The 22,302-nt window shown below is 36.7% G+C and overlaps 1 protein-coding gene across 1 annotated transcript in view; it reads left to right on the top strand.

Moving 5' to 3' along the window:
• LOC131825591 (EGF-like and EMI domain-containing protein 1) overlaps positions 1 to 22,302 on the top strand; it is a gene marked incomplete at its 5' end in the record, with an annotated part of 304,549 nt that overhangs the window by 183,975 nt on the left and 98,272 nt on the right. The window contains 4 exon segments of the mRNA XM_059165052.1: positions 12,507 to 12,638; positions 15,938 to 16,142; positions 17,869 to 17,996; positions 20,047 to 20,172.

Genomic DNA, 22,302 nt, shown 5'->3' with positions numbered 1-22,302 from the left:
TGAGTTGTGAAAGTATCTATTTTCAAAACGTTATCTTCAAATTGTTATTCTTGGAAAGCTGTATATTTATAATCTTTGAAAATGATACAAGCTCAATTCCAAAACACAAACACAACTCATCTGCATTAGCAGAAGGAAAAAAAAATCAGACCAATTAGTGTAGGCGAGATAACCAGGTGAGTTATTGAGTTTTTCCTGTTTCAGCCAGTACTTTTGACAGCAGGTTGACAAGGTCTCAGTAAGAAGCACAGGAATGCATTTGTATCCTTCGGTGAGTTTGTGCCCTGCCAGTATTCTTAGGTGGGTACCATGCTGTTAGCTTCCACAGGTGCACACGGATGCCACTTCCTATTAAGTTGCATTCTCCAGAAACCCAAAGAAATGTTTTTATGTTTCTAAATAACTAGTTTGTGCCAATGTTGCAAACTTTCCGATTTCATAGAGCTTACACTTTAGCAAACTCGGAGAAAATGTCTCTAGCGTTTCTGGGTTGTATCATCTTTTGTTGGAAACACTGAATTCCAGAGCATTCTGGGTAGAATTCTCTGAAGAACTCATTTGATGTTTGTGTAGAAAAGTGCTTTTTATTCTAGAACAATTTTCAAAAAGATTGTGTTTTGCAAAATCGGAACTTTTGTGGAGATATTAAAAGCAATAATATTGAGTTGTCACAACTGGACTGTTATACAGATTTCCCTCCCCTCCCAGATCTGAAGTAGAAAGCAAATAATAAATATAACCATCTAAAATATTAGGATTTGTGTTAGCTCATTAGTAATAGACATGTTCAACATTTAATTTTAATTTAGTCTGGTTTTAAAACTGGATTTTATAAGCATTTTTAATATTATATATGCACATTAGCTGTTACCTCCAGTTTCTAGTTAAAATTCACTGGAAAAAGTCGAGCTGGTGTCATATACCAAAAACAATAATGATCTGTTATTATTATTGAACTTCCAAGTCTTCCTTTTTCTCAGTTGTGGATACACGCTGCCTCAACTCAGTTCACCCGACATTTAATAAAATTGCAGTCTAACTTGTGACATGATGAGATTTAACATGCTCATAAAATTCTTACTTGATGATCGTGTTTGGCCTGGCCTTAGCTCTTGCCTAACCTCACTACAACTCCTTCACTTACCAAAATTGTTTGTCTTTTCGGGAACAAATTCTTTCCCCTTGTCTCCCTTGTAGTGCCTTTTTACTCCTTCTTTCTACTTTCGCCTTGCTCTAAAGCCTGCAAGTAAGCCCATTAAAACAATATAATCCACTAATTTGATTTTGCTGCAGCAAGGAAATTAAGACAATATTATCCATGTTACGGGATAGTCCCCTTTTGTTGTCTCAGTTATCTTAGAAAAACTGTGCAGTTAGCAAGCTCTTAAAATTACTCTGTGTATTCCCCAAACTATTTGAAACCATGGTAAAGTTTGTTCCTCCATATTTTATTAAATTCAATTAAGTAATGGGGTCTTTTGTCATCAGTCTCAACTTCATCTTCCAAGGAAAACCCACTGCACTTCACAGTTCTGAGATGCCAGCCATTCATTTCTCTGTGGTGTTGAAGGTAATTTGATTTATGTCTTGCTCTAGTTAAGATGCCCATGTTTTCAAGCGTTTTTGACTCAGAGTTAGAGGCTGAGGTCAAGTTAACAATGGTAATCTGTCTCTCTGTTTGCAAACAATGAATCACCATTTGGGATTTTAAGACTATGGTAAGCTTTCACTTGGCAGCTTGGTTCAAAGGTTGTCAGCAAAATGTATGAAAGTGGCCTGTGCCTGGAACCTCTGATCAAGGATGTCAAGGATTTTCTAACAAGGCCACCAATATAGTTGTGAATAATTGGTCGGAAGGAGGGGTGGTTAAAGAGACATTAGTCCCATGCCTTATTTAGACTGGATTGATTTGATCTAGACTTAATAATATTAAAAGCTCTTCTAGTCATTCCCAGGGCATGAATGAAAATGCTTTCAAATTATTAAGAAGGAATGTGACTTAGTCAGGACAATATGTAAGGAGAGAGTGATACAATGAAGTAGTTCATTTCAATCCTTTACTTTGGACCAAGTACACTGCCATTAAGAAGAGAAAGAGCTTCACGGAGAGTTGCAATATTTTATTACTAATTGAATTGGAGTTTGTTTTGGAGAGTTGGCAGTTCACATGGTTGAAGTTGAGATGAACAATTCATGAAAGTTAGGGGCCAATTTTCCTCAAACATCTTGTTGTTCTTAGTCTTAAGAAATTCAGACAAAGTGATGACTTTGAAATAAAGAAAACTCCAAGATCTGATCAACTTTGAGTTCTAAGTAAACAGTGGCTGCCACATTTAAACATCAAATTAATACTGCAAACTGAGTGAATGAAGATGTCAGTAGTTGTTTGTGAGTGAAACTTTGTGTCTGTCTTTAAAATATTGGTCTTAAGAAAAGGAATTTGTTTTCACAAGCCATGACCTAAAAGCAATGACTTTATGATTTGAACTGACAAGAATCTAGTTACTCTGCTACAGTTATTTCATTTTGTTGTATCATCCAAAATAATATTTACTGCTTCCTTTGTGTTTCTATTTTTGATGCTTTATTTTTTCTATTGTGATAAAAGGTAACTAATATTCAGGATAGCCAGATAGAAATCTGTTTGTCAGGTCAGAGTTTGAGCTGATCATTGATGCAGATGTTTCATTACTATATTTGAATATCATTTGCTGTTCTTCTTTGATCTTAATGTTGATATAAAGAAAATTTTCATTAAGGACTCATTTTACACGGATGCCCAAAGTTGACACTCTATGATAATGGTCAGAAAGCATTGCCTCTCTTCTGGTAGCAAATCTGAAAAAAAGGAAGTAATTACGATTAGTTATGTTGCCTCTGGATTCTATAAATTTTATCTTGTATACGCATTTAAGGGAGATTCAGTTTACTTGCACATAAGCATGGACACTCAAGCATTTTGTCTGCCAGGGTTTTCAGCTTCCTACATAAGCAGCTCCTCTTTGTCGAATCACTATATTGCTCATCATCCAATCTGTGAGTTCTAAGTGGATAATACTGATACCTTTCACTACCATTACAAAGAGGAACTCTTATATTACGTATGATTAGACAGGGGAGTTTTTTTCTGTACACTACTACTCCCATCCTTTAAGTTCTATAGATCTCGCAAAAAGCAGTGATTAGTGACATAGCTTCTCAAACTTAGTAGCTAACTGTTTCATACAGGCACTGAAAATTATAGGATCTAATCTTACTTATAAGTTACTCTGGTTTCAAATACAGCATTAGCCACCTTATGATACATGTATACTAAAGTACAAAGTACAAGATTTCCACCATTCGAGATGTTTTACTGATCACTTTTGTAAGAAACTGTATTTGAAATTTAAAACTAAGTAGAGCTATGGAAAAATTCAACTTGGTGCTTAGAAAGGAGGTCACTTTCCTAGAGTAATGTGGTTAGGAACTGATAACTCCTAGAGCTCTGTCCAGATTCTTTCTCACTGCACTATCCTGATTCTGTGAAATGAGGTGAGGACATGGGTCGTAAGTCCTTCTGTAAGGATCCATAAACCAGTAATACATTTTCATATTCCCCAGTTAATGTAGTAACTCCTGAGAAAAACACTAATGTCATGTTTAAGAAAATGACATTGAATTATCCATGCTGACTCTGGCTCTACAGGCTTTGGGTGAATGACTTTGCATTGGATTCCTTAGTTTCTTCTATAAAATGGAAATAATGGTTGTTCCCTCATGGGGTATTTCTGTTATCAAAGGAGGTGATACAGTAGAGGGGGTAGAACAGCTCTGGCACCTTTTAGGTATAGAGGAAATGTCAGCTCTTTAACCATGGCCCATTCCTCAGGCCTCCAAAACCCTCATTTCTGATACTTGTTACCTGGTCATACTTAACATTCTCCTATTTCTGCAAACTTTTCCCTCTCCCTCAACTTGAGTTCCTGTATTCCAAACGTCTACTGGAGGTAAGAGCCTCCTAACAATAATCCACAATTTTAACTACGCTATTTATTTTCACCTTTTTGTAGCTGAACAAAACACATGAGAAAACTGAAAAACAGGCATGACTAAATTAACTCTTGGATTTTCAGAATAGATTTATTTCTACTGTGGGTATTAATATAACCCATCAGCATTGAATTGAAATGTTGAAGTTCTAGAACTGTGATTTATTGTTTATCTTTTATCTGGAGCACTGATGAAGAGGAAATGTTGCTAGCCATTTGTGAATACCATCCACATATCTGGTAGATGGCAACCACCAAGTTCCCATAAGGGCGGCAGCCATCATTAATGCCCTAGTGGGATACCATGCTGACAACGGTATATAAGGTATCCATTCCAACAAGGAACCTCATCGCTTTGACTTCAACATTGAAACACTCTAAATATGTCCTTAGGGAGTGTGCTCCGCATGAGCATATATACTCACAAAGCATGCCTGAAAGAAATGAACCAGGTGGAACTCGCTTCCAGGACCTATCCCAGCCCCAGTGTCTTGGGATTATCTCTCTTTTCTGATCCAGACACTCATGCTGTTCTCCAATCTGGAGCCTCTAGAATATCTGCCATCCGTAGCTCTTACGATGCCACTTCCCTGGCAGCCTGCCCTCTTCAGCCAGTGCTATGATTGCCAAGGTAAGCTGAAAAGGTCTGTTTTTAAAATGTAATGGTTCAGATTTGCTTGTTTGCTATGGCCTTCTGAAGTCAGTGTCTTAATATTTTTTAACCCATTTGTAATTGGAATGTGAGAATTTTAGACCATTCTGGAAAAAGAAACACTGTATGGCAAAAACAAACAAAAAGAAAGCAATGAAAGAAATGTCTAGGAACAGGTAGAGGCCCTACCTCTGGTCTCTTAAACAATCTGTCATCCAGTACTATCTAATCCACCTCAAAGAAAATCTTGGTACAATTCCTCATCTCCATCCCTTTTCAGATCTCTAAGTCAGGTTCTCTATGTCTTACTAGCATGGCTACAGTGACCCCTAATTGGGCTTCCAACCTCTAATCCAACATACACACTGTCAAGAGTCTGATCATGTTTTTACTATAGTCGTCTAGATTAAGCCTTCAGTGTGATATAAAAAACACTTCACTTTCAAGGGCCAGCAACTCTTTGACATCAGACTTATTCCCAAACCCTGCTCTCTAACCATGATGCAAAGGTACCTACCCCTTTCAATAAAAGTCTTTACTTTTAAGTCTTTTTTTAAAGGAATTTCTACTCATTCTTTTAGGCCCAGTTCTAACGCCACCTCTCTGAGGAGACACCAATTCCCTCATGATAGGGTTAGCTCTTTTCTTTAATATGCTCTCATCTTTTTTTTTTTTTTTAACATGTTTGTAGCATTTTTCAGATTATTCTGTATCAATTTTTCACATGTCTTCCTAAATTAGTCTTTTGGGTTCTTGAAAACAGATACTAGTCTTGTTCAATTTTATATCATCAGCACAGGGCCTTGAAAATAATTATAAATGTTGAGTGTCTTTTTTTAACAAGCAAAAGAACATATAAACATGCCATATAGGGATCCAATGTTCTCTTTTTGTGTAGGATCAGCCTTTCACACAGTTATGTATACTGGGCTAGAGAAGCTTGCCTGCCTTCCTTCCTTCCTTCCTTTCCCCTTCCATCCATCCTTCCTTCCTGCCTTCATCAAGCATTTATAGAGTACCTTCTGTGTTCTTGGTTTATGTGAGATATGAGCCACATCAAAAATAGTAAAACACTGTCTTTGCCCTAGAGGCACTCTCAATTTTAATGAGAAGAAAAAAGTAACAAAGTAATGATATAATTTGGGACCCAGTATCTTAATAGGAATCCCCTTCATGCTTATAACATGGAAATGTCCTCTGCTCTCTAAAGACCCGCATTTGAGATGAGCTTTGAGTACAAATGATCACCTCCATATTATGCCCTGACACATTAGCATGTGCAGGTGCTTTGGGAGAACTTCTTCAGGATGTCTCTCAAACTGCTCTGGAGAATGGTATGTGATGTGGAGAATGAAAAAACATTGATCTGAGGGTTGGGACCTTTGGGTTCTAGTTTTAGCCCTGCTACTAAACAGCTATGACCTTGGGCAAATGATTCAATCTACAATCTATAGGATATCTTAGCTGTAAATTGAGGGCACCGATCTAATTCTACTTCAATGCTTCTCTGCCAGGATCATAGGATTTAGAAATACATATACTTATTCCTCACCAAAGAGTCACTGGATTAGAACCAAATCTCATAGAATGAGACCAGGCCATGTTTATTTAGCAAAATACTTCCTGATGATTCTGAGAGGCTCTGACCTGAGTTGTGTCTCCTCTTGATGTTTTGATAGCTGAGGTCTGGGGGACTCTGTCTGGCAGCCCCCACATTGATTGAGACATGGAGACTCTAGGCCCACTCCAGTCTTTCTCCTTTAACAGTCTGTGAGAACAAGGAACATTGTTTCAAGAAACAATCAGATCAGTAGCTGACATCATAGGTCTTCCTGAAAGAGAGGAAAGAGATGCAGAACAGAGATAAGAACCAAAAAAATCCCAAATGCTTGTGGGACTCTGGTAATCACAGCCATCACCAAGACTATCCTCGGCTTCTTGAACTTTAAGATGGACCCAGTCATTCTGATGCCCCGACTCCCATATATTTATTCTCTGACTAAGGCACAAAGATGCGGGTGAGCTAATGCATCAACCCATGATAAATGAACAATTAAAACAATGAAGTTGTCAGTTCTTTTACCAGATTGCAAATAAATAACCTGCCTGTCAGGCTGGCTGCTCTGCTAGACCATTAGTTTAATACAAAGACATTCTGAGGAACGGGTGGATGACAGCTGATCTATCACCAGGCCTTTGATAAAGACCTGAGCAAAATATGCTGTCATAAGCCATGGAAGGTCAATCCCAATTTGTGAGAAGCAAAGTATTAGATGAAATTTGAATAGCCCTCTCTGCCCATCATGAGAGGCATACGCTTTTTGTTTCCCCCGCAACTGGTGGGATTGTGGATGCTCATTTTGACAGGATAAAACACTTTTTTGCTTATACTTATTTAGTTTGTCAGGGACACTGTGCTGGGGTAGATGGCCTTGGAGTTTGTAACTGTCACAGTGGAAAGACTGTGATCTTGGGACTGTGCAATGTATCTATTTGCCAGGCTAGACAGGGTCTTCCCACAAGAAGTTACTCTGTGTCGTGTCAAATGCTCAGACAGTCATGAATTTCCAAACAAAAAGTCAACTCCTTGCATTTTCTTATATGTATGGCTTGAGTTCTGTATGCCATCTCATGAAATGTTTGCCAGCCAGATCTACTGCTTGCAGAAAATGATGAATTATAGAAGGTAGTAGATAGGACAATTAAATAAAGATAAATTCATTAAATTCTCTAGTCGATGTCTCATTTATCTTTAAATTTATTGGGGGAAAGTAAAGATAGCAATCACCTTTCAGAAGTCACCTTTAAGAAGTTCTTATTTCCTCACAGCAAGAAGTACTATTAGAACGTTTACCCTGTAGTAAATCTATGTGAGGTGTAGTGTTTATGAGTCGTCAGAGGTAACCAAATCGAAAATACAATTTTTCCCCTTTTCAGGATCTTTTGGGTATTTATGTATATTCAATTTATATTTTCATGATCAAAGTTGTATAAATTCTACCTAACTGAAAAATAGGCACTGTTGATCTATTCTTATTTTTGAGTATATTCATTGGTTAATTCAAACAGTAAAGTGTAGCTTTAATAATGGAGAATCTGCTTAAATCCATGTAGATATCACCCTGCAAAGGTTTTGTGGTCATTTGGTTGCCCAGAATAATTTCAGCTAGAAAGAACCACAGTACTTCCAAACTGGTTTGACCAGTTCTTCCAGTGCTCTGGATGGCTAATTAGTAAACAAGATAAAGGAGAAATTTCCAGTGTAAAATTTTCCAGGCTGGTTTTCCTAACTAATAAGTTAAACCACAACTTTGCCTGTTGACCACCTTTGTAATCCCTTCAATGCTATATAGTATACAACATCCCTCTCACCTCCTAAGAAGATTTGAGAGAGTGGGAAATATCTTAGAGCTTATCCTAAGCATGCCATGGTTCTGTTCCTGGTTTTGCTATTTATTAGCCATGTTATTTGGCCAAGTGGTCTAATGTCTATCTATCTTATTATGGGCATAATAGCATTTGCTTAAAGGAGTACTTTATGCATAAAAACAAATACTGTTCTATAGATGGGTGGGAAAGACCCCTAAAGTTGCTTGTTTTTAAGCAGAGATAAAATGTTATTGCATAGGGTGCTAAGAAGAGCAAGCAGCTCATGGTCTAGAAACTTCCACTGTATTCTACAGTTAGTCCTTCATTTCTCTGAGTTTTAGCCCTTGAGAAGTCTTTTCTTCCTGTCCCCCTAGATGTCTCTGGGTATCCAACTTCCTTCCCAGGTTATTTCTAGGTCCCGATCTTTTCTAAAACATCCCAAGTCAAAAGCAGTCCTTTGGAAATATAGATATATGTGTGTGTGTGTGTGTGTGTGTGTGTGTGTATACATATATATGTATATATATATATGATTTTTGTATTGATTTCTATGAAGAGTGGTGCATCAGGTTATTGTTAAAAACATGACTCTATGATACCATGTTCTCTAAGGAATAAATCAGAAGCTACCTAAAACATCTGGAAAAACAGAGATTGTGGTAGTTTGAATAATGTCCTTTCAAAAATTTCCATGTTCTAATTCCTTGAGTCTGTGAATATGTTATCTTACATGGCAAAAAGGATCTTGCAGAAGGGATTAAATTAAGGATTTTGAGATAAAGAGATTTTCCTGGATTACGTGGGTGGATTCAATGCAATCACAAAGGTTCTTGTAAGAGGGAGACAGGCACTCAGAGAAAAGAGAAGCTATGCTGGCCTGGAAGATGGAGGAAACGGCCAAAGCCAGGGAATGTAGGCAGCTTCTAAAGCTGGAAAGGATAAGGAAAAGACCCCAGCCCACAAGTCTCCACAAAGAACACAGCCCTGCCAACATCTTGATTTTAGACTTCTGACCTCCAATACTGTGAGATTATAAATTTATATTGTTTTAAACCTCTGAGTTGTGATAATTTATTATAGCAGCCATTAGGAACTAATACAGAAACACTTAAAATAAGGTAAGCCTGACCACTGTCTAATATACAGGCATACTATTGCCAACATCCTCTTTAGGAATAGTGTCAGGAACTCATATGCACCTGGGTCTTTCCCTCTGAAATTTTTCCTTCTCTTTCTTTCCTCCCCTTCACTCTCCACTACATATATTCTTTAGTGTTTCAGATCTCAGTAAGTGATCTCTACAAAGAGAATATCTTGAACTAAACAGCCCCCATTCTATACCTGTTAGTCTAAAGTGGAGTTATACTCTCTTATAGCACCCTGAAACACTCTTACAATGTTTTTAAATTATATGTTTATTTGGTGGTTATTTTATGGTAATTATCTCCCTACCAATGCAAGCTTGATAGGTATAAGAATCATGTTTAGATTTGCTCACTGTTGTGAACTTGGCACATAGTTATATCCAGAAAATATATCTTGCTGAATGAGAATATTCCAGAATTCTGTTTGTCTTGTAAGATGGGTTGAAAGTATGCCCATAATGCAGTCCATCTGGGATCAGGAGGAAATAAACTAATATGCCACAATCTCTTTCAGACAACATGAGGCAGGCTTTACATGAACTTTGATTTCCTCTGAAGTCTTAGTCAAAGTCATCATTTTTTCATAGGTGACAACTGACAGATTTTTTTCAAAATGAATATGTAATCTAAGAAATACAACAATATTTCTCAAAAATTCTTTTGAGTAACATTCAGAATACTTTTTCTTACTATTATTTCGATCTTCATTTTATTGCTTTGCAATATAAGTTGTAAATTCCTTTAGTGACATTTAAACACTCATTTGAGAACTGACTTCAAGAGCTTTAAGAGGTCAGTTTTGCCCAAGAAGATAATTTAAATCTTTTGTGATTTTTGATTTCTCTGAAGTTCAAGGATCAAAACGAAGGATATGACTGAGCTCTGGGGATGGAGAAGTGATTAACATTTATGAATGGTGTTATGAAGCCTCAAAACATTGGAGAGTTAGTATGAATATTTATAAATTTTACCTGTTTGTGTTCCAGAAACTTTTTCATGTGATTTTATATTTTTTAAAAAATTTTTCCCTTAAAAATTATTTTTCCTGAATGCAGATACATGTAAAGATGATCCTTAAATATTAGATATATTTTTCATAATTATTCTGAATGTATCTATCCATAGCGTTTGGCCAGAGATAGCACTTTTGTTGAACAGTTGAGTCTGATTTTATATATAAGGGTTTCAATGGAAATGAAACAAATTTTATTGAGGCACCATGAAATTCCTGTATGTTTCTATGTCCCTCAGCTTCTCCTGACAACAATCTGTGAGATAGGCTTTATTAATCCCTTAATTAATACAGAAGATTACATTAATTAAGATGTAATTAAGAATACATTACATGTATTGTAATTGTATTGTAATTATATGTAATGTAATTAAGAATACATTAATTAATAGTTAATACAGAAGAGGAAATCGAGGTTCTTAGAGCTTGAGTGATTTGTTTAGAACCAGAGATCAGGCCACTGGCAGTGCTGTGCTTAACTGACTCAAGGTTCACACCATTTACTCTGGACCACACAACCCTCAATGGATGCTTGCAGATCTGCACAATATTCATAATGGCTCTCTCTCAGAGCAAACCAGCCTGAATGTCACGTTTCTCAGAACTCTATGCCAGTGGGCCCCAAACCTCAAGATGGAAAATGACTAAGTATGTTGGGATAATGGAACTTACTACCCAAATCCTATTGTGTTCAACATAGCCCATTGGATCTCTCAACATCATTGATCTCCACAGGGCACAGGGCTTTGTGGTCATGTTTGCCACAGAAAGACCAAGCTTTATGCTCACGTAATCTGTGGCCAAAATAGGTCTTCCCAGTAATGGGAAGAATTTGTAATAACTGCAGCTCTAGGTTCTAAAGTTATTGGAAGCCTCTAGTGAAACATATTTTGATTTTTCTGAGTATTTGTCAGCCTTCCGTGTTAGAAAGCTTCCATTGGGGAGCTCCCTTTCATCACATCACAGTGGAATGTAAGTGATGCCCTCATGTGTGTACTGACGAACAAGGTGAAGGAAGTAGGAGTCCATAAACATGCACTCTCAGTCATGTCTGAAATACCATGATCACTTCTTGCTTAGCCACTTATTAACAAGCAAAGTTAATAAGCTTTTCAGGCAGTAAAGCCAGATGTGCTTTCTGGCATACCAGATAACTGCTTTATTGATATGTATTTGAGCAGTTGGTGAATCTTATGCTAAAAAAAATGTCTAGACCAACAACAGACTATTTAAATAGCCGTTCAGGTACTGAGTCAGATTCCACATAATGCTCTCCAATTTGTATATATCCCAGTCAAGAAGGGCGGAAAAAACCCCTCTTTTTTGATTAATTGCCCTATGTTTATTTAGTCTTTGTTTTTAATACTAAGCAAGCAACCAATGGCCCTTGAAGTTAGAATTGCTATCACTGCTGTCATTTTTACTTAAAGAAAACCGGAAGATGAAATATTCTTAAAAAGATAGTGGACACCAAGGAAACAAGTGACACCATGGGTGCACAGGACAGCCGACGCTAAACAGGGATGCAGTGAACAAAACAGTCAATAACTTCTCCAGTGTGAAAAGAACTTTCTCAAACAGGTTCATTCTTCCATGATGCCAGACCCTTGAGGTGATAAATAAAAAGGTTGATCCAGAAGTTGTTATTCAATTCTAGGTCCTCAGACGTATAACAGCCAAATTAACAGACTTTTCTTTTTACTGAATTTGTTTGCATTGTCATTGGACACACCAGTGAGACTTAAAACGTCTATTTGACTCTGTTTTTGTCAGCTGAAAAATACCCAGAAACCTTTTTATTTTCTTAACAAAATGGCATGATATTATTTAGAAGTTGGAGGGGAAGCTTTTACTGCCCGGCCTTAAAAAGAAAACAGCACAACCCAGCCACGTAGCTGACAAGTGACACAAATACAGTACGTGCTAATGTGCAGAGAGAAACAACCTTGAGAATTTAAACCGGCTGCACCAGAAAAAATATCTTTATCCAGATATGTGGTCCCTCATGAATTATACTATTATTTTAGTTGATTTTACCTGACATCACCCTATGATTTTCTTCAGTGACAAGAAAATTGCAGCCGGCCCTTGACAGTCGGTCACAAATTGACTGAACAAAACAAAATCAAACAGTGAAGTAATCCCCAAGTAAATTTAATGAAACCTAAATCCCAAAGGGCAGCGCACTTCTGTAGGCAATGGTCTTATTTAATAAATTTTTCCCTGCTTTCACTTTTAGAGCTATATTTACACAGACAAATTTAATTCATTGGGTTTACATTTCCTCTTTCCCTTAGTTTGTGCACCAGGCACATATGGGAAGGACTGTAAACAGGTATGTCAGTGTTCAGCTGAGAATGAAGAGTGTCACCTAGTCACGGGGAGATGTACCTGTCTGCCCGGCTACCATGGAAACCGCTATCATCTCCGTAAGTGTGGTCCATGCTTTTGTTGTAATTTATCGAAGAGACACCGGTAGGGTGGGTCATCTGTCAGAATGCTAAAGGGCAAATGTTAAATCAAGCTTCTAATTTATAGCAAGTCCTGAGAGAATGTTCATTGGAATGGTTGAAAACATGCACTTTGTTGTGTAACCCTTTCTCCTATGTTGCCTTTTCTCTTCCAAATATCCCCAAGAAAAAGAAAATAAATAGAGAAAGAAAGAACAAAGATAATATGAACTGATTGGTATCAATCAATATACAGCCAATGGGAACATATTTAAAGTGATTCATAAAGTTAGTTCCAGGATCTGCTTAGGAACAATCAAATTAAACAAATTGTTATTCTGGAATGAAAACAGTCACTTGTTTAAAGGACAAAATGCCAGTTGGCTCACTGCTGTGTAATAAAAAAGGATCGTCCCTAGACCAAACACCTTATACTGATTTGTTAGGACATTTTAACATCGAAAATGGTTAGAGGGGAACACACGATAAAACGTCCCAAGGAGCATGTTAAAATGTTCAGTCAGCTACTTAATTTTTAAGCTTGTAATTATTTATAATGCACTTTTTATAGGTTTAAAAATAAAATGATTTGGCCTCAGTTTCATTTTCCCCCAACTTGGCCGCCCCCACGGCTCTTTTCTCCCTCGTCGCTCCTGTAGCAGAACCTTCCGCTTTCCTCTCTCAATTCTGCAAATGGACGGATGATTTGGGGATTCTACGCCCATATGTCACCTATAAAACAGACTTACGGTCAAGCTATTGATTTTAATTTTTACAAGCCATAGAATGTATATTTTGAATATCACTTCTCACTTTTGCCCTAATTTTAAATATTATCAGCTAAGAACACAAAATGGCTTCAATTAGTATTTTGTTTGGAACGCATAACCATTGTGGGTATACAAACTTAAACTGAAGAATTAAAATATAAAATTAGTAAAATTGCAATTATATTTTTGTTACGGCAAATTTCAAGCACCCTTGTAATGGAAGAAATTGTATATTGTAATGGAAGAACTGTATATTGATTGATACCAATCAGTGCATATTTATTTCCGCACTTTTAATTCCATCCCATTTCTCAGGAAGAATTTCTTCTTGATATCAAGTGATATTTTATCTTAATGTAATAAAACCAAGTGACATGGATGAGCACCTAGGTGGTTTAGTCAGCCAACCATGCGACTCTTGATTTCAACCTTGGTCATGAGCTCAGGGTCATAGAATCCAGCCGCCGAGGTGGGGCTCTGCACTCAGTCAGAGTCTGCTTGAGATTGTCTCTCTCCCTCTCCTTCTGTTCCCTCTCACATGCTTGTTCTTTCTCTTAAATAAAAAAATAAGTCTTTAAAACAAAACTAAAAACCAAGTTACATAGAGTTGGTAGGGCTTGCACGTCAGAAGGCAAGCTACCTTGGGCTGAAGGAGGGGAGCTCTACCTTGTAAAATCAAGGCTGCAGCGGCCAGCGACTCCCTGACTAGTCAGATTGGCTTAGCTCCAGGCAACACGTGGTTGGGAGTTGCAGCAAAGTTTCCTTGGCAACATCCACTGTCATTACAGAACTATGAAGAAGGGTTCAAGAAAATATCCATAAAAGGTGTGGCTGGCTCAAAAACAAAAGTTTCAGCGGCCAGAAACAACTGGGCTTTCGTGTTCTCGAGTTTGGAGTAGAGATTCAAAATTTTCTCTCGGCAGAGATCAGAGGAAGCAGACAAACTTGTAGTGGGATCTCACCACTTGTCCATAATTTATAATGGGCAGTTTGGTCTCAGCCTTTGGACGGCATGTGGGGAAAAACAAACTGCTCAGTAGATAGAGACTCATCATAATATGTATTTTATGACCAATGAGAAATTACAAAGTAACTCCATACCCTGGAAATCTTTTATTTCTCCAAATGGTAATACCCACTGTAATAACTCTCTTTGAGAACACTTAAGGCTTTGGGGTCCTCTAAAAATCAAGGGCAGTTCTTTTGACAATTTTTATAGGAACACCCTTAGTATAGAATGCTTGGAGAAGTACAGGCCATAGAATAGTACACCTGTGCCAGGAGGAAGACATCAAAGCGTTGATAGAAGCTTGCCTTTAGTGCTCTTTCTCATAGTAGTAAGAATTCAGACAGACCAAACCTTAGCATCTCTTTTTAAGAATAAAATAAAACTGTGTGAGAGTCGCTAGGATATGTGAGTGGCCTGGTCAAATACTTGGAAAAGAGTCTGGGAGAAATAACTTCATTTAAGCCAAGTGGAATCATTATGTCTTGAGTGTGTGTTCTCTTGTTGAATATAGGGAATGTTTGAGCAAAGGATGTGCACATGACTCTAGAAGTCAAACTTTCACATTGCTACAGAATTATAAGAGAAAGTGGAATTGTCAGTAAATAACTTATTATTGGGGGAAAAGTTATGGGCACTTTTGTAAACATACATTGTACTCTTGATGTAAATTTAATGTTTTGAGGGTAAGAGGTTATACACACATTGTCTTTCAACAGATGACATACTTATTAGTAGATAAATTTTATCTATTCAGTGTCCCAATTTCAAAAGGATAATATAGTTGAAGCCTAATATTCATGTGACTTTTGTTTTCTGTGTACAAAGAAGGAACAATGAAGGATGATTCTATCCAACATGAAGCCATCACTAAGATAGTTTGCAAAATGAGTATATGTCAAAGGGAAATTATGTCTCCCAAGAAAGACACATGGAAGTGATCCCCCCAAAATATATGACCTATAAATGACAAAGATAATATAAATATATATGTATCAGTTATTTAAATTTATCAAGTAATTACATACAACCTTTTTTCCATTTAAACTGAGATGCTAGTTTTTTATATCTATGATTATATCCATAGTTTGGTATTTTCCTCATTAATAAGTATATGAATTTCACATTATTAGGTGTTTCTCTTTTTCTTATTTGCACAGAAATTCATGGCAGTTTTCATTTCATAGCAATGTAACTACAGAATTTTCTGTACTAATCAACTCTTATTAATTTAACCTCCTTTGGGAAGCAACATTGCAGCAGTACACACAAGACTTCATTGTTTCAGACTCCATACCTCCAGTTGGCTTTATGTGTATTTTCTCTAATGTCAAGCAGACATTTGTCTTAAGCTTCACACATAGTAATGAGGATAAAAAAAAATAAATAAAAATTTGCATTCTACAACTCTGACCCAAATGGACATGAAAGCATTTTGTATCTTGGTGAATAGGAGAAGAGGAAGGGATGGAGACTTTTTTAATCACTAATTTTGTTTTTAGGTATGCCCTATTGAATGTTTGTGAAGGAAAAAAGAAGTTCTTAGGAGGACCAATGAATGTTATATACCGAAGAAGGGACAATGAGCTATGGGAACTGACATTCCTTGGGAAGAGAGAATGACAGAAGAGACTGTAAATTGAAGCCATCATTTTTAATAGAGAGGAATAAAGAAATACAACAACTACAGCACAGAAATAACATTTGGTATGAATAACTGTAGTGTTTGGCTTTCCATCTTCGCTATGAAGAACTTTATTTTAAAACTGAAAGAAAGAAGCAGCCATTTTTTGGATTTGAGACTCAAGGTGGAAACTCGGGAATTTAGGATAAGACATGTGTGGGGATTATAAACAATCTGAATCTCAGTAAGATCCATTCTTTGCTGTTACCTCTAAAACATAGTACCTGTGAAATACTCTTAAAAAGTGTTCCTTACTCTCTGATTCTTACATAAAAACACAAGATAAAAGGAAGAAAACTAGTACCATCTGGTATAGTTTGGTCACTTTTAGAGTTATATTTCCAAATGAAAAGATTTTCCAAGAGGAAGAACTTAAGGCAAATGCCTAACACTTTGGCTCATATCAAGCAGGTAGGGAAAGGGTTTTGCTGCATGCCTAGCATTGATACTGCCATCATTCATGAAAATAATGGCCACCACTGACATGGGAGCTTAGTTTGGTGATGTACTTGTTCACTCTAGTCACCACCACAGGGCCATGATTTTATTATAATACCCTTTGGGAATTAAGAACCAGAAATTCAAAGAAAGGAGTTAAGGCTACAATATTAATAAGTGAAGTATATAGGTTTAAATCACAGTCTTTTCAAAATTTCTTACAGCCCTCATATTTAAATATGTGGCAAGGATAAAGATGGTTATCTCTAACAGGTGACAGAATTTTGTGCTATATTCCAAGTCACTTCACTCTGTGGTCCTCAACTTCATCATCTTAAAATAAGAATTGAACCAGATGGACATGAGGTCTCTTGAAACTCAAACTTTTATAATTTTAAGACTTGAAAGTATCAGGCATTTCATAGAATAAGAGAATGTCACAGATGGAAGTGCTTCAAAGTTAATCAACTTGAATATCCTCTATATTTTCTCTCCTGTATACTTATCCTGTCTCTGAACTCCTACAGAGATGAGTAATCATGCCTCCTGAAAAAAGCTTATTCCAATCTTGGACAGCTCTTTTAGAAAGTATTTCTTTATTGAGATAAAATCTGCCTTTCTTCTTTTCCACAGGACTGCCTTTTCATGTTTGAAGACATTTCTGTCTTCCTAGCTCTATTTTCTCCTGAATAAACACCCCCAGTCTTTCAAACATTGCACAAATAATGTGGTCTTCAGCTTGCTCTTTGTCTTGTTTCCTCTCCTTTTATCTTAAGTTCTGGGTATTTATCTGTTTGTTACACAGGTATCATAGTAGACCATAAGTCTATGGATAGGAAAGTGAGAAACTAACAAAAAATGAAGATTCTTTCTTGATGGTTCATGCCATTTTTGAATTCTTACTTGTATTAAAGCCAGACCATTCCAGACAAGATGAACTATGACACTTAATCATTAATCAAAATAATGAATTAATCTAGGCTGGAATGAGGTAACTTTGGCAAATTGTCACCTATTCTGAGCGCTCTCTAAAAGTGGGCAGATTTCCAAAGAAACTCTGAGTTAAGTTTCCTGTATCTTACTAATGAGCAGCATCAGGAACATTTTGCCCCCAACCATATTACTAAGGCATCTGTCTATATCATCTCATCTCTTCAGATAAATCCATGCCTTGAATACTAGCTTGAAGGTAACTGAAAATACCAAAGAACAGTATTTGGAATGTGAGTTAGCAACATGTCTATGGGTATGAATTTAAACAGTGATGCTTTAAGTTACAATATCACATATGGTTTTGTTCTCTTTCAACAGGATGCCCAAAGGCACTTAAGGTTTTAATTGCCAAAGGATGTGCAAGTGCCTTAATGGCAGCAGCTGTGACACTGTGATTGGCACCTGTTACTACCCTCCTGGCTTCACTGGGGCTGACTGCAGTCAAAGTAAGTCACTCTACCATTATGAAATAGATATGCTAAAGTAGAGTTTTTAAGAACTATACTTACAGAGTTCAATGTTGTTGCAATTATTACTTAATAATTTACTGCAGTAACAGCAAACACCAACAGACCTACATTCTAGGTTGAAGAGTGCTTTCGTGAGGAGTTTGACTGAGAGCTGAAGCAGTGAAGACAGCCAAAGAGAACCCTTTGGTCATAATCTCTCATATCCCAGCAATGCTAACCTCAAGTCAGGATTAGAAAATCTGTTCCATAAGATAAGAGTGGTCTGGTACACAATGCCTGTGTACACAATGTCAAACTCATTGGTTCAAGTCTCACAATTTCATTTATCCTCAGCAATATCCAGCTCAAAATTAAGTAGTTCCCCTACTTACCAAAAATTAACCAGTTCCCTAAAATTTAAAGACTTAACTACCTATCACAAAGATAACTATTTACATAAAGTTTAAGGGACAAGGTATCTTAGGCACCATAGAGATATTCTTAGCAAATACATTTTGATCTTATCAGATCTGCCATTTTCTAAGTATCTGGACAATTTGCAAGATCATAATTTTTAGGGATGCTAGAGGAGCAATGCATAGGTGAGTACATGATGAGAAGGTAGTACTGGCAATATTGTGTTCTTCAACCTATTTGTTGTTCTTGAGGGGTTCACTTGTGATGTTTTACTGAGCTGCACATTTGTGTTTTTTTGTGTACTATTCTGTATTTTATACTTTAGAATTAAAAGAATAAAAGCCCTGTCAATAGAACTTTCATGAAAGAAATGCTGTAATTGCAAACTTAAGATTCTTTCCTTTGGAAGAATGATAACAAAATTGGTGGTCAGGCAGGGCACCAAGTTTCTAGGTGGTAAAGACATCCAAATGTTTATTTTGCCCAGGCAGGTAGTTGCTCTGTCTTCTTTGTTTGAGGGTAATTTTAATTAACCTACCTCAGTACCCTGATGTTCTGAAGACAAAAGACAAGTAGGACGAAGTCCTGGCTCCATGTAATGGAAAATTGAAACCTAGTGAATACTGCCTCTGAGGCCCCACAGCCAAGTTGTCTTTGAGTTAAGGCCAACCCATAAACATCTCCTTAGGAAGGTTCTAACTGACCCCTTTGTTCCTCAAAGAAAATCATTGAGAGAATTTCTTTATTTCCTCAGGCCAAAGCATCTTTAAGAGTTTTGATTTCTCTGAATATTAGGAGTATTTTTGTCTTCAGAAAGCTGTGATCTTATACCTGAGTACTTCTTTGTTTAGACAGCTAGGTAGATCAGAGCCAATTTGCAGTCCACCTCTTACAAGTTCAAAGAATTGTGATATTCATTTATGTCTACATTGTAACTATATTTTTCTTCACTTGATTCTCACAGGCATTTATTTTACCTTTGAGTGTTATCTGTATCTTGATAACTATCTCAATGAATTTGTGGAATAAAGTTGCAAACAGATAAATTAATAAATGTGTTAATACATTAATTAATTAAAAATATGACTTATATTAATTAATATAATCAATTAAAAAGGGTAATTGAACAAATTTGTTGATTTTAATAAATAATAAATTTAAAAATAAGTTAAATACATAAATGGTATTTGGAGAAATGAGCGTAATGGATTCTGTGTTGGTGCATTGAAGTGTAAGCTGAGATTCTAGAGTGGACTTTAAGAGGAAACATACTCAAGATTATGACACACACATACAGGCAAACAAGCACACACACACACATTTGCTAAGGCAGCAAGACTGAGTTTTTACGAGTCATTTATATCATATATGTTAAGTGTTTGACACTAGATATTTGGTTGGAATTCCTGATGTCAACCAAAATTGCACTAAGTAAGCAACAATTTGAACAGTTCCTTTTTTTGTTTTGTTTTTTCAAAGTAACCTTTTAAGTTGAAAACTAAAGTGAAGGCAAGACAAGGAAACCTATTTGATTAAAAGAAAGGGTCGTGTATTTACAAGGTTTTTAAAGTCTTGACTGGCAAAACATTTTAATAAGAAAAATCTGGTTTTGTTTTGCTCCTTCCTGCAGTTTGTCCTGTGGATCACTATGGGCAGGACCGTGTCCAGCAGTGTTCCTGTGGCTCAGGACAGTGTGACCCAGTGACTGGAGGGTGCCAATGTCCACCTGGCCAAATGGGAGCCAGGTATCAGCAAGGTAACAATGAATGCAGGGTCACCTTGTCTGTCAAGGCACTAACTTAGCTACACTATGAAAGCAGGTTGGTGCCAGGGAATATAATAAAATGGGCATTGTTTATAACACTTTCTTTTTAAATGTGGCTTTAATAACATGAAAGTACACACTCTTGTATAGTCATATAGGAAATAGCCTACTGGAGGGCAAACAAGAATTGAAAACAAAAACAAAGAATAATTTTTGTATACTCTTGAGTAGGAGCAAATTCTGAAATAACTTTGGTTAACTTTTGTAAAGCTGCCTAAAATTTTGTGTTAGGAATGTCTAATTATAAAAACTGAAAAGTTTTATATTTTCTTCAACTTTCAGAAGCCTAGTGAAAGCTGTAAGAAAAATGAGAGACAGAATGGAAAACATGATCTTTGTTTAAAACTATAAAACTTTCTTGTCCTTAATCATATTATTCATTATTTTCTCAACAATAATCATAATAGAAGAACTCTCAAGTTCAGTGAAATGACATATGGAGAACCACTTCTCCATTGCACACACAGAAGGGCAAAACCTGTGACCCTTTGTTAAAAGAGAAGAGTTGGTTGCATGAGTATGCAGCAAGAGCTACCTTGAATCCCACTGGACATTGCAGAATTGCAGAAAAAAAAAAAAAAAAAAAACAGGATAAAACCAGGAAGTGCACAGAACCATCATATTTTCAACTCTGCGCTAGAATAGAGGGTTATCTGTGGGCAATAAGCAACCTTGCAGCCAAAAGGAGCTAAGAAGCCCACATACATATACCCCCAAACTGTGTGTCATATGGAGTTTTACTCTAGCTCCAGGAGGCTTCCAACTAGCTGAAATAATTTTTCTAGCCCAGATTCATACTACTCTCCCCCCAAATAATGTGCACAAAAAACTAACCCAATACAAGAAAATGAAAGCAAAAACAAAAACTTGATGCATAAAAAGACCCCCGAAAAACCCTCCTCTCATTTTGGAAACAATATATGAAATTATTCAAAGCTTTGGGTACCTTTTTAGTGAAAATTCTTTAAGAAGGGTGAAGGAGAAAAAGAATAAGAAAACAAAATGCAGATGGACATAAAGCAGAAAAGTTTTGCTAGGGAGCACACGGAAATATTAACCAGAATTTTTTCCAAGAATTCGAGGGACGTAATGAAAAAGTGTTCTCTACAACTTGTGAGTATGATGCTGAGATACAAGGGTTCATGGAATAAATGAAAAGACAACAAAGGGAAATGAAAAAGTAAGCTGGCAGAGCTCAGAAAGAAGTGGAAATGAAAATTAAAACCTCACATCATATAAATGAAGACCATATTGAACACAGGTAATAGAGGATTGAATCTGCTTATGTGACAGCCAGGTAAAAGGAGAATAAGCTTGAGGAAAGTAGAAACAAAGAAATGGAAAAAATAGAGAGACAAATATATAAATGGAAAAGAAGATATTCGAGTATAATATTCAAGATTTTGTTTCTCTGAAATGAAAGAAGATTTGATGCTACAGACTGAATACATTCTATTCCCAGAGACTCTAGTGAAGATTGATCATAAGCAAGGGGAAGTCCACTGGGGATAAAAGAAAAAAAAAATGGGAGATCTTATATGAAGAGAGGGGAAAATCAGTCTGGCCTCATGCCTCACAGCAATAATCAAAACCATTGCTAGCATGTGGTTAATCAATGCCTATGGAGTTTTTGGGAAAAAATATGACTCAAGTGTCTTATACACAGTTAAACTGTTATTCAAGTATAGTATGACTGAAAATAAATATTTTTTAAGTCTTTTTTTTTTAAAGAGTTTATTTATTTATTTGACAGACAGAGATCACAAGTAGGCAGAGAGGCAGGCAGAGAGTGAGAGGGAAACAGGCTTCCCCCTGAGCAGAGAGCCTGATGTGGGGCTCAATCCCAGGATCCTGAGATCATGACTCGAGCCGAAGGCAGAGGCTTTAACCCACTGAGCCACCCAGGTGCCCCTGAAAATAAATATTTTTAAAATATTTTATTTATTTATTTGACAGAGATCACAAGTAGGCAGAGAGGCAAGCAGAGAGAGAGAGGAGGAAGCAGGTTCCTTGCTGAGCAGAGAGCCCGATGCGGGGCTTGATCCCAGGACCCTGGGATCA

The sequence above is a fragment of the Mustela lutreola genome, chromosome 2, assembly GCF_030435805.1.
Source record: "Mustela lutreola isolate mMusLut2 chromosome 2, mMusLut2.pri, whole genome shotgun sequence".
In the NCBI taxonomy this organism is placed as follows: Eukaryota; Metazoa; Chordata; class Mammalia; order Carnivora; family Mustelidae; genus Mustela; species Mustela lutreola.
Note: the sequence above shows the minus strand (reverse complement) of the source record. Positions and strands in the feature narration are given on the sequence as shown.